Here is a 12,165-nt window from a genome sequence, read left to right as displayed (position 1 = left end):
AGATGTTTTACAAAGTCAAGTTCTCCTTTACATACTCATTTCAAGTATTCAGTAAAAATTGTTCAACCTGAGCACATTCTTCTTATTAACAATAATAAGCATTAAGATTATTTTTGCATGAATATGAGATGTTTCAAACTGAAAAGAGATTATTCTTGCTCAATAAGCATTATTATTAATAATGATGTGCCATCTGAAGGACAAAGCGGAAATTTTCTAAGGAAGAAGCTGTTCTATTTCTACATCTCTTTTCAAATTTAATGTTTATGATTTCTTATTAAAATATTGGAAAGTATGAGGGAAAAGTGAATAATAACCGAAGATTCCAGCTTCTAGAGACAAAGTACTATTAATATGCTGGTGTGTTTCTTTGTTACAGGTTTTTATTAACTGGGGGAAACCATACATATAATTTTATATTCTGCTTTCTTAATCTAGCAGTATATGGATTTTCCAAGCATTCCATAATTTTTGAGAAATTATTAATTAATTCTCTATATATTTATTGCTTAGCTGTATCTCTACCTAGATACATGCTTTTTTCCTTGCTTGTTTTATAGTATAGCAAAAATTATGCTAAGCTTTTATTTACAAATTTTAGTGAAGCAAAGCAGCAGATATTTTGATCTATTTTCATGATCTTATAGAAATGCTTATAGAAGCTTATGAAGTGCACTTGTTGTCTTTTGTCAGATTTACTCTGTGGAATGAAAATTGTAAACATAGATGTTTTCCTAATTAAAAACATCACTGTTGTGAAACAAATTTGAAGCATGTGGTGTTGAACAGATAACAGATTAAGATATTTTGTCTTTGTAGAAAGTCTCAGAACCTTTTACAGGCAAATGGGCATTGTGGATGGCCAGAGGTCAGGTGTGTATTGTACCATGTTCTGAAACATCACAGAACTATTGTTCTGTGCAATTTCAGTTTGGAAAGCATTAACTGTGATCCTGTCTTTTGATTTAGAATATTGTTAATTACAGTAACTAAGGGTTGTTCTATTCTAGTTGTATTGTTAAGATAAAAATATAGGCTTTACTACATTTACAAAGATACACTAAATTTCCCGTGGCTTACCACAACGAAACATATCCCTTGCTTATATCATACTACATAGTAGGTCACTCTGCTGTGGGTTTCTGTTTCATGCAGTGGCCCTGGAACCCAGTGTGCTTTCAGATTCATACCTACCACCCCTTCTTTTGTCTGTTTTTCCATTGCTGGAAGGAGATTGCATGAGGAGATACATGTGCTCTTAAGTTCCACAGTTAGGGCAGCACAATCCACATTAGCGAAGAGAGGGAAATAACCCAGATGCCCATCAAAAGAGGAATGGATAAGGAAACTGTGGTACATCTACTCCATGGAATACTACTCATTCATTAAAAAGAATGGAATGCTACCAATTACAACAAAATGGTTCCATTATGTTCGGTGAAATAAGCCAATCCCAAAAGGAAGAACTATCAAATGTTCTCTTGATGTAAGACCAACTTTCTGTAAAATACAAATCAAGTAGACATATAGGTAAACATATATACAACTATTCTGATAAATGAACTATAAAATGGAGGCTAACATACATGTGAAGAGAAGAAACCTTTCAGTACACATCTCTACACCCAAATTAATGGAAGACTCGCATTGAAACTATTAAATATACCTTACAACATGATACTAGATTTTTCATTGTAGTTTATACCTACTACACCATGATACACTTAAATACCAAAATGTTGGACTTGTGACTATTGCTGAATGACTATACTACTGTAATAATATGGGAAAAAATGGTAAGGTAGGGGGAGAAAGGGGATGGGGGAAGCAGAGTTGGAGGGGGGAATCCCTATACCTACAAACTGTAGCATAGAAAATAATAAAAAAAGAAAAAAAATTTTCCTGAATTAGAGTTGATAGTAATTTATCTAGTATTTTATATCTATATTTATGAATATAGTAGTTTTATAATCTTCCTATCAATACTTTGTGTTGGATATTAATACTAGGTTTTATTAAGGAAAGTTTTATTTCTATTTATATATTAAATTTTTCTTTTGAGATAACCTGAATCCCATACATTCACTACCCAGTGTTACCAGTGTGAGTATTTTGAAAAACTGTATGAAATAAAAACTCAAGGTAAAGAACATTTCCATCACAGCATCTCTCATAAGATTTTTTTTTTTTTGGTCACAACCACTTCTTTCCTACACTCATTTTTAACATTTAGCAGCAGCGAATCTGTTCTCCATTTACTTATTTTTTAAAAATTTATTCGGAAGTGAGAGTGGCAGAGAGAGGGAGATGCAGAGACACCAGAGCTCTTCTATCTGTCGACTCACTCCCAAAATGCTTGTAATAGCTAAGGCTGTGGCAGACCAAGCCAAGTGCTCAGAACTCTATCTGAATCTCCCACATTGATGGCAGAGGCCCAAGTTCTTGGGCCATCATCTATTGCTTCTCCAGGCATGTTACCAGGCATAATGCCTGCTCTATCCGTTCTTCATTCTTATAATTTGTCATTTCAGGAATTCGTACAGCAATATAAACATACACATATATATGTAAAAGTATATATATAAATCTGAATTTTTTCCAGTTTTGAGCTATTACAAACAAGTGAGGTTGCATGTACATGGAGGTTTTGCATAAACAAAAATTTTCACTTCTCTGTGGTAATGCAGGACTCAAATTCTGAGTTGTACGGTAGTCACATGCTTGGTTTTATAAAGGAGTTACACTTTTGATTTTTAATAGTATAAAGATAATTCACCTACCTGCAACAACAAATGCATGATACAATTTCTTTTCAATTTTGCCAGCAACTTGTTTTTAAAAAATTATTTTTTTTTTGGTAAATAAATAAATTTATTTGATAAATAGAAATTTGATTTATTTCTAATTGGCATGCAGGCAACACTCATGGTTATTCTAATTTTTGTATTACCTAATGGCTGATTATGTTGAACATCATTTTATATGATTCTTACTATCTAAATGCTGGTGTTTGGTGAATGTTTTATTTATTCATTTGTGTCTATGTTTTTGTTTTTTTTAAAACATTTATAACCTGATTTTTAAATTTTATTGTGCTTCAAACATTTCTCTGTTCATTTCAAATATATTTCAGTAAACATTTTCCTATTTTATATTTTGCTTTTAAATGAAAATTTTAAAAATTTGCATAAATAATAATATCAAACAAACCCAAAATATTTTAGCTTTATAAATAACTCTTTTTTTGAAAAAAATTATTTATTATTTATTTATCATATCTTTGATAATCTTTACATAGTTACTTAGGGCAAAAAGGTTCAAGGGCTATAGGAAAATGGGTAAGACTATTATTTCCATATTGTTTCCTTCATGTTTAAAGGGGGGTATTAAGGGAGAAGGCCTGCCCAATTTCCCACCCTCCCCAAGTCCCAGATATAGGGTATGCTCCTAGGTTCTTGCTCAAGTGGTTTTGATATTTCAACAGTTATAAATTGCTGCCAATCTTGCCACTCCAAGCATATGAGGTCTTTGAAGAATCTACTGGTTGATATAGTCTCCATAGAGTCTCCATTTGCCCTGTATTTTGCTGCCAACATATAGCTGAGGTAGTTGATTGACCTGTTCTGTCTTCTCTCTTTTCTTGGTTATGGTTCTGAGTCCAGCATTTTGACTGGGGAGCTCTCCAAAGAAACTTTGTCTGAGGTGTTCTCTGACCAGATTCATGTATGTGCTAGCAAGTACAGGACCTAGCACAGTCCATTGCCCTGATAGCTGGTGGTTGGAGTGGCTGGGTTGGTTCTGTTTTCAGCCCTGATTTCCACTGGAACCAATCAATGGGTGTTGCAGTCCAGCTTGGTTCTGCCCAGCACATACTTGGCCCTCGTGTAAACTGGTAGGAGCTTCAGCGTAGATGGAGCAACCCACAATAACCCCCACAAGGCCCGCCCACTACCCTGGTTTGCCAGTCTGTAGCAGCCTAGTCTGTCTGTCCCATATCCCACTTGGCTCTTGTACATGTCAGTTTGTATTAACGCTTTGTTCCCTCTAGTCAGCTCCACTATGCAGCCTACACAGATGTTGTTGGGTTTCTGTGTAGCCACCCCAGCAGCTGCCTTACTTTTTGTGCCCTTCCGTGGGAGTGGTAACCCAAAAGGGAGGAGCCCACTATTTCCCTCCTAGGCCTCTCCCACTCCCAGATTGTGCACTCTCCAGGTAGTTCTGTTTGACTTGACAAAATTAGACACCATTGTCATCTTCTGCCAGCTGGTGCTGTGGCTAAGCCCCAACAACCCTCACCCACTCTAATTTTGTTTGCACCAGTAGGAATAATCAGCCCAGCCTGGCTTTTCCCTGATGTAGTCCACATGAGGCCCACAGGTGTTGTAGCCCTGCCTAGTCTGGTCTGCCCCTATCCCAACTCACGCTCTCCAGTGGGAGTAGCTGTCCAGCAAGGGAACCACCCTATATTTCCCCTGCTGGCTCCGCCCCCTCCCTTCCTGGTTCTCATGCTTGCTGGTTGGGCACTGTGGTCACATCCGGTACAGGCAACCTCATCTTGGCATTCCGTATTGTGCACTAGTCTTTGTTGCGACCGAACCCAGCTTGACCCACACTGTTCTGGTGCTTGGATTTGCCAGTGGATGACGTGAACTGATTCAGCCTGGTCTTCCCCTGACCAGTGCCAAATGTATGCCAGTGGGTAACTTTCCATGGCCTGTTCTGGTCTGTTTCCTATCATGTTTCTTGCACTTACCTGCCAGGTCTGTGTCCTGCCAGAGAAGTTGCCCAGGCTCCTGCATCAGAACCCTTCTCAATGCCTGATTTTGCGTATACCAGTAGGTCCATGACACAGCCCTACTCAGTTCACCTCCTGTCTTAGCAGGAACAGTGGCTTTTACTGACTGGCCTTCAACCCAAACTGATCCTTGCTATTGGATGTTGCAGCCCAGCCATGGCTCGTCCAAAACCACATATGGCTCACACATGGCTCAGTAGGGGTTGAGACCTTGCCTAGTCTGTCCTACTTCTACCCTGGTCCTCCAGGAGGACACCAGCGGGTGTTGGAGTCTGACCCGGCTCAGTGCATCCAATCCCAGTCCAAATTTGTGCCAAGGGAGACTACAACCATTTTCTGATCAGAATGCATCCCCCATTCCAACCCACACGCCCCTTGGTGGGAACCTCAACCCAGCTAGGGTTGGTTGTCACCTTAGCTCCCCAACCCGGCCTATTCCCAGCCGTATATCACGCACGTGCCAGTGGTTGCTCTGACTCAGCTTGGCTCAGCTCCTCACCTTTCCCGAACTCTGCCTTAGACACTGTGGCTTAGTGATCCTGGCTCACTCAGACCAGTGGGTACAAGAGCCTATCTCGGCATAATCTGTGCTCCATCCTGGTCTGTAGTTTCACTTGTGGGCTAAGGTTTGCTCAGTCCTGCCCAGTCCACCCTGTTCCATTACCAGTTGACACATTAGCCAGCTGTTGGAGCTACTTTGCCCTGCTCGTCCGACCCCCAAGTCTGGACCACATGTTCATCAGTGGGAGCTATGACTTGACAGGGGAATTTCCCAAGTTCTTCCATTTAATCTACTCCCTGACCCAGTTCTCATACATGCCATTGAGTTTAGGCCAGGTTCCGGTGAAGTCTGGCCTTCCATTTGGCCTTGTATGAGCTGGTGAATGTTGTAGCCCGGCCCACCCCACACCCTATTCAGGATGAACATTTGGGTGCTGTTGCCTTGACCAGTCCAGACGGTTGTGGGTTCCTTTACCTGTGAGTGATGGCAGGTTCCTTGGCCACACCTAGCTTAGTCCATCACCACCCCAACTCTTGAGCTACGCTTAGTCCATCACCACCCCAACTTTTGAGCTAACCAGTGGGGCTAGAATTTCCACAGGGATTGGCCCACACATCCCCCACAGAATCTACACCCAGATATGGTTCTCAAGTGCTAGTTAATGTAATGGCCTTCTTAATGTGACCCTGCTCCTGATCCATCATCATGTCAGGTAACAGGATACGATTCTGATGGACGAGCCCCTAGCCATAGCTTTTGCATGGACTGGTATTTGGTGGTCAGCATTGTTCAGAGATTACAGGTTTTAAAAAGAAGAGTTACTGGCTTTAGGATTGATTCACGTCCTAGAAGCATAGTTTGTTCAACCTGGAGCTACCTAAGCAGCGAATCAAAGAACCAAAACCCCAGAGGTCTAGGCCGGGTGGCCAGTGTGCCATTTGGCGCCAGGCTCCGCCTGCTGGCCGCCTGGGGACAGCTCACCACGTGCACATGTTGGCTGTCATATGGGATCCAGGCATGAGACGCCCGGACCTGAGACCCAGCAGCAGCTGGGATGCTGCTGAAAGCTTAAACTCCCAGGCCCAAGGTTGTACCTCTCCCCAATCCCATTTTTTGCCCAATGAGGGTGGCGGGTGGGCCCTGGACCTGCCCAGTCATGGAGACCTCCCCCCTCAGTGTACTCACCCCGAAGGGAGCAGCCCCCAGAGCCAAGGCAGGCCCGGGGACAGCTCACCACATGCACGTGGTGGCTGTCGTCCGGGATCCAGGCATGAGATGACCCATTCTGAGACCCACCAGCAGCTGGGGGGCTAGCTTCATAAATAATTCTAAGAGAATGAAAGCAAGAACTGTCAGAGCTAATATAAGCATAAAAGCAATTATCCCTTGAATAAAATGTAGGAGATAATTAAAAAAAAAATTAAGAGCTGAAGGAAAAAAGAAAATTTGGAAATAGAACCCAGCACTTTTTTTTTTTTCACAATTTGTACAGTTCACACAAAAACATCATTAGATGAATACTTACCTAATGTTTACAAGTCAGAAGTAAAGGGAAGCCCTTAAAGTGTTAAGATTTTTCCTAGCCATCCCTCTTCTAATATTTTTGGAAACATTCGCTTATATACCAACCAAAACCATGATTCTAGTTAACTACAGTTGAAAGTTTATCCATTATATCACCAATAGTATAAAGCAGAAGCTGAATGTGGCTTTTTCCCTCATTTGGTGACCGCTATGGTTTTGGAGGATCACATCTGCATCTGTGCTGACTTCCCGTCAGCAACCTGCATAGATGCATGCCAAGATGGGATGTTGTCCTTCATGCCATAGAACAGTCTGATAGGGCATTTCATGGGAATGGGCTTTGCAACAAGCAGTGGTGATCCACTTCTTCAATGCAACTGTATTGAATGGGGTAAATTTCTTCATGATATTTTGATGACATGGTCCACTCACATTTAATTTCTACTTCCTTCTTCACCTCAACATGTAAAAGCTTTGTCACCTGGCCATCTGCAGTTGTAGCTACACTAATAAGTGCCATGACTTTTTCTGCCTGTGCAATTGCAGCATGAAGCATTAAGCCATCCACCAAGGTTTGATCCAATTACTCTCTGTGGTCCTACTGCTAACTCATCAACTATAGAAAGAGCATCTTTTCTTGGTTTCCCACTGTGTATTCTTCTAAGATGCCATCTGAACTTCTGACTCCTGAATAATCAAATCAAGGAGTCACCAAGGCACCTGCTGGGGTTTCTGTGCAGGTGATGTACTGAAGTCATGGTGGGGACGGAAGAACACAGCTGCCCAGCCCCAGCTGCAGTGAGGCACCCAGGCTACCATGGCAGCAAGGTCCATGCCTACCACCTTCCTAGCTTGTGCCTGTTTTCTAATTGTGTTGTTTAATTTTTCTTCTTACACAAGTTTTATGAGTTAAACATACACACATACATATATGCATATATGTATATATGGATAGGATAGATACTAATACAGAATGTGATTTACAAATATTGTCATCCACTGTGTAGGCTGTCTCCATTCTCAACAGACTTTCTGACAGAAAGAGAGAAAGAGAGAGAGAGAGAGAGAGAGAGAGAGAGAGAGAGGAGTTATTCATTAATTCACAGATGAAACTGGGTTGGGGAGGAAGCCAGAAGCCAGGAACCAAATCTGTGTCCTCCATGTAGGTGAGAAGAACTCAATTACTTGAGCTATCACTGTTGTTCCCCTACCCCCAGGGACTGTATTAGCAAAAAGCTGGGATCAAAAGTCTTAGGTGATGGGCCTGGCATGGTAGCCTGGTGACTAAAGTACTCGACTTGCACTTGCCAGGATTTCATATGGATGCTGGTTCTAATTCTAGCGGCCCGACTTCCAATCCAGCTCCCTGCTTGTGGCCTGGGATAGCATTAGAGGATGGCCCAAAGCTGTGGGACCCTGTACCCACCTGGGAGCCCTGAAAGAGACTCCTGGATCCTGACTTCAGATTGGTGCAGCTCTTGCCGTTGAGGCCACTTGGGAGTGAATAATCGGATGCAAGATCTTCCTCTCTCTCTCTCTTCCTGTCTATATATCTGACTTTCTGATTAAAAAAATAACAAATCTTTTTTTAAAAAAATTCTAGTTTGGTTGGTAACCCAGTTATTGTCATGTGAATAGTGGGCATATTAACTTGCCTACTGATTGCTCAGCTAAAGGCCCGATTCCAAAGTTTTAATTTTGATGTCATTCCATTGAATTTATTTTCCTTTTTTGAAGCACTTTTAAGGTTATGTCTCAGAAATCTTTGATGAGACTGATCTGGAAAAAAAAAAGTCTTTCATATTTTTCCCCCAATTCTAAGAATTTTTCAATTTATGCTTAAGTGTGTGGCCCACTTTTTAATGCAAGTAAGGAATGAGATTTAGGTCAGAGTATTTTTACTTTTTATTTTCTGTAGATTTCCAATTTTACTAGTACTGTTGGTTGAAAAACTCTGTCTTGACTGGCTTTTGCTCTATTATCAGAACTTATTTGTGTATATTTGTGTTGATTTCCTTCTGTTTTCTTAAATCTGTCCTGTTGTGTAAGTTTATTTTTTTATCTCAGTACCATATTGTCTTGATCAGTCTCATTGTATACAATGTCTTGATATCAGGTATTAACGTGCTTCCTATATTACTATTCCTTTTCAAATTAGCAGAGCTGTTCCAATTCCTTTGCTTTTCTATACTTTTAAAGCACTTTTATGGATGCAATACTATCTGTGGAATTTTGATAAAAATTCAGGAATTCCACAGTTGAATTGTGGGAAATGAATATCTTTGTGACGTCCAAAGTTTAAAGTAAGTGTATCTCCATTTCTTTAAATAATTGATTTTTTGTTAGCTTTGCATAGTTTTCAGTTATAGCTACACCATGTGGTCTATTTCAATTATATTGAAGTGTTTAATTTTGGCAGAGTAATATGTATTTTTAACATCAATGTGTTTGTATGTTTATCTTTTAATCTGTATGCTTTTAAATTTACTTTACTTTCTTGCTTTATTACACTGGATAGAATGTTCTTCCTAATGTTGAAGAAGAGTAATGAGAGCAGACATCTATATATTGTTCTTTTTCTTGGGGTAAAAGCACAATCTTTTGCCAATAAGCTAGCAATGAGAATTTCTTGTAGATGCTTTTTTTAATAATTAATTTGTGAATATTTTCTCTATTCATATTCTAAGAGTTTAAATCATGAATCGGTTTTTAATCTTAGTGAATATTCTTTCTCCCTGGCATCAATAGTTATAATCCTGTGATTTTTCCTCTTTAGCTTGTTAGTATGATATCTTAATCCATTTCTATACTACTAACTATAACATGGTATCTGAGACAGGGTCATTGATAGAGAACACAAATTTATTTTTCATAGTCTGGATCTGTGAGGTCCAAGAAGACAATGCCAGCATAAATGGTGTCTGATGAGACCCCAAACTCCATCTCTAAGCTACTTTGAGCAGTGCATAGTCTGGAGAGAAGCAACACTATTCCTCTCATAGCAGAAGAGAGTAAGAGTGTGCACCCACTCCCACAACCCCACTGTTTTGGTGGTATTAAGCCATTCATGAGGACAGAGGCTTCATGACATAATACTTCACAATAGACCCCATTTATCAATCATGTTGTGCAAAGGGACATTGTGACCCTAGAAGGTCAGTGAGCACAGGATTACAATTGATAGGATAATATTTGTATGAAAACAACTGAGTGGGTACCATTCCTATAGCTAAATGGATGTCATTTGTATCAGAACAGTTGAGTGGACAACATGTGAATGAGAACACTTGGTGGAATATACAAAACAAAAGAGTACCAAACAAAAGTATACAAAGAGTTGGGGGGGTTTTGTTGATAAGTTCAATACCTCCTCCCTTATCCTATATAACCTACATGTATAAATATATCCTATATGTATAAAGTCTGATGCCACTAATAAGCTTCAGCTTTCGAAAATCAGTCAAGTCCACATGTGTTAGTATTGGCTCTGCACTAAGTCCATCACTGCAGGACAGTAACAATATTGCACTATTTGACATAAATTTTAAAGGGGTATATTCTTTTTCTTAGTTCATTGCCAATCTCTGTCTTACAACTGAAATATTTATACCATTTTCAGTTAATGCAATTATATAAATTTTATAATTTCCTATAAATTTATATATTTATAGAAAATTATATATTTGCATATATAAATTATATGTTATGTAATATAATAAAATAATATAATATGATATTAATAAAATGCAAATATATGTAAATTAATAAAAATATATTTATATGAATTTATATATTTATAATTTCATATAAATTTATATGATTTATATAATGCAATTATATAAATCTGTGTTTTATATTTGAATGTTTAAACATTCAAACCACAACATATGGTAAATTACACTGATAACTTTTCAAATATTGTACTGATCTTCATCACAGGAATAAACCTCATTTGGTTGTAGATACATTTCTTTCTTTACATTGTTCAATTACACATGCTTATGCTGTCTTTAAACATCTTGATTCTAGAGCTACTGGTATGTATTTGTTCTTTTCTGGATTGATTTAAATACTAGGTTTATATGAACTAATAAAATGAAATGAGAAATATTCCCTCCTCTTGAGTTTTAATGTTTTCCACTAGGGATTGTGCTGAATTTCTATTGTATTTTAGGCATTTCATAAAATTTTTTAGAAAAAGTCTGGCTTCTAGATTTCTTTTGGGGAATTTTAATGTTAAATTAAACTGATAGATAAAGGCCGAACAAATTTTGTGTTTTATATTAGGGTTAACTTGTGGCAACTTTTTTTAAAAAATGAATTTACCCATTTTATCTAAATTGTCAGATTTTATGTGTAGAGAGACTTGTGGTATAGCATTTCTAACTCTTTGATGTTTGTAAGATCTTTAGTGATATCCCCAGTTTCGTTTCTGTTATTGTTAATTTGTGACTTCTCTGTTTAATCTTCATCAGTCTTACTGATGGTTTGCCAATGCAATTGATCTTTTCAAATGTTCAACTCTGAATCATTGATATGTCTTTGATGCTTGACTTCCAAATTCATTGACTTCTGCTCTTATATTTACTGTAACCTCCCTTCTTTATATATTTTACTTGGTCTTCCATATGGGATGCCAATTCAAGCAGGCGGAGGATTAGACCAGTGAGTCACTGTGCTAGCTCCTAGGATTTCTTAGGGATTAATTTTGACATACAGAACATTCTTAAATCCATTCTGAAGAGACTCTCTCAGCAGACATTCTATCTTTCTCCAGGAGCTGTAATGAACAATGTATTTGAAAAACATCAGTTAAACTTCCTCAGGTGATTTTGAACCTGTTATATGTCAGGTGTATCTGAACATTACATTTTTCCTGACTCATCCCATTTCTCAACCCCCGTCTACAATAATGCAATCATGTTATATTGGTGCACTAAATCTTGTTTAATTTGAAAGAATTATTGGTATGTAAAATTGTGCTTTTAACCCTTGACGTATGTATCCTATATGATAAGCTTGGTTTGGGAGGAACACAGCATACCGGTAAAGAATATGATGTATAGAGTGAGAGGCCTGGGTTTGGATTTCATTCTCTCCCTCATTTATTAACTTTTATATATGTCTGTTATTATTATTTCAAGTTAATCATCACTACAACTAGTCTGTTCTTTAAAGTTGGTGTAACTATCTCCTTTAGAAAAAGAATAACTTCTCATTGGATCTCTCAGGAATATAATTTTAAACTTTGTAAGGCAAAGGAAGAGTAATTATTTCATTACTTTGAAAATATTGCTAGGCAGGCCTTCAGTCTGGTGGTTAGGTCAGAGTGCCTGGGTTCAGT

The 12,165-nt window shown here is 38.4% G+C and overlaps 1 pseudogene; it reads right to left on the bottom strand.

The window, feature by feature from the left end:
• Positions 1–6,939: 6,939 nt before the first annotated feature.
• Positions 6,940–7,521, bottom strand: LOC121150808 (annotated as a pseudogene).
• Positions 7,522–12,165: the final 4,644 nt, after the last annotated feature.

This window comes from Ochotona curzoniae, unplaced genomic scaffold (genome assembly GCF_017591425.1).
Source record: "Ochotona curzoniae isolate NIBS_2020 unplaced genomic scaffold, NIBS_Ocur_1.0 contig_2210, whole genome shotgun sequence".
Classification (NCBI taxonomy): domain Eukaryota; kingdom Metazoa; phylum Chordata; class Mammalia; order Lagomorpha; family Ochotonidae; genus Ochotona; species Ochotona curzoniae.
Note: the sequence above shows the minus strand (reverse complement) of the source record. Positions and strands in the feature narration are given on the sequence as shown.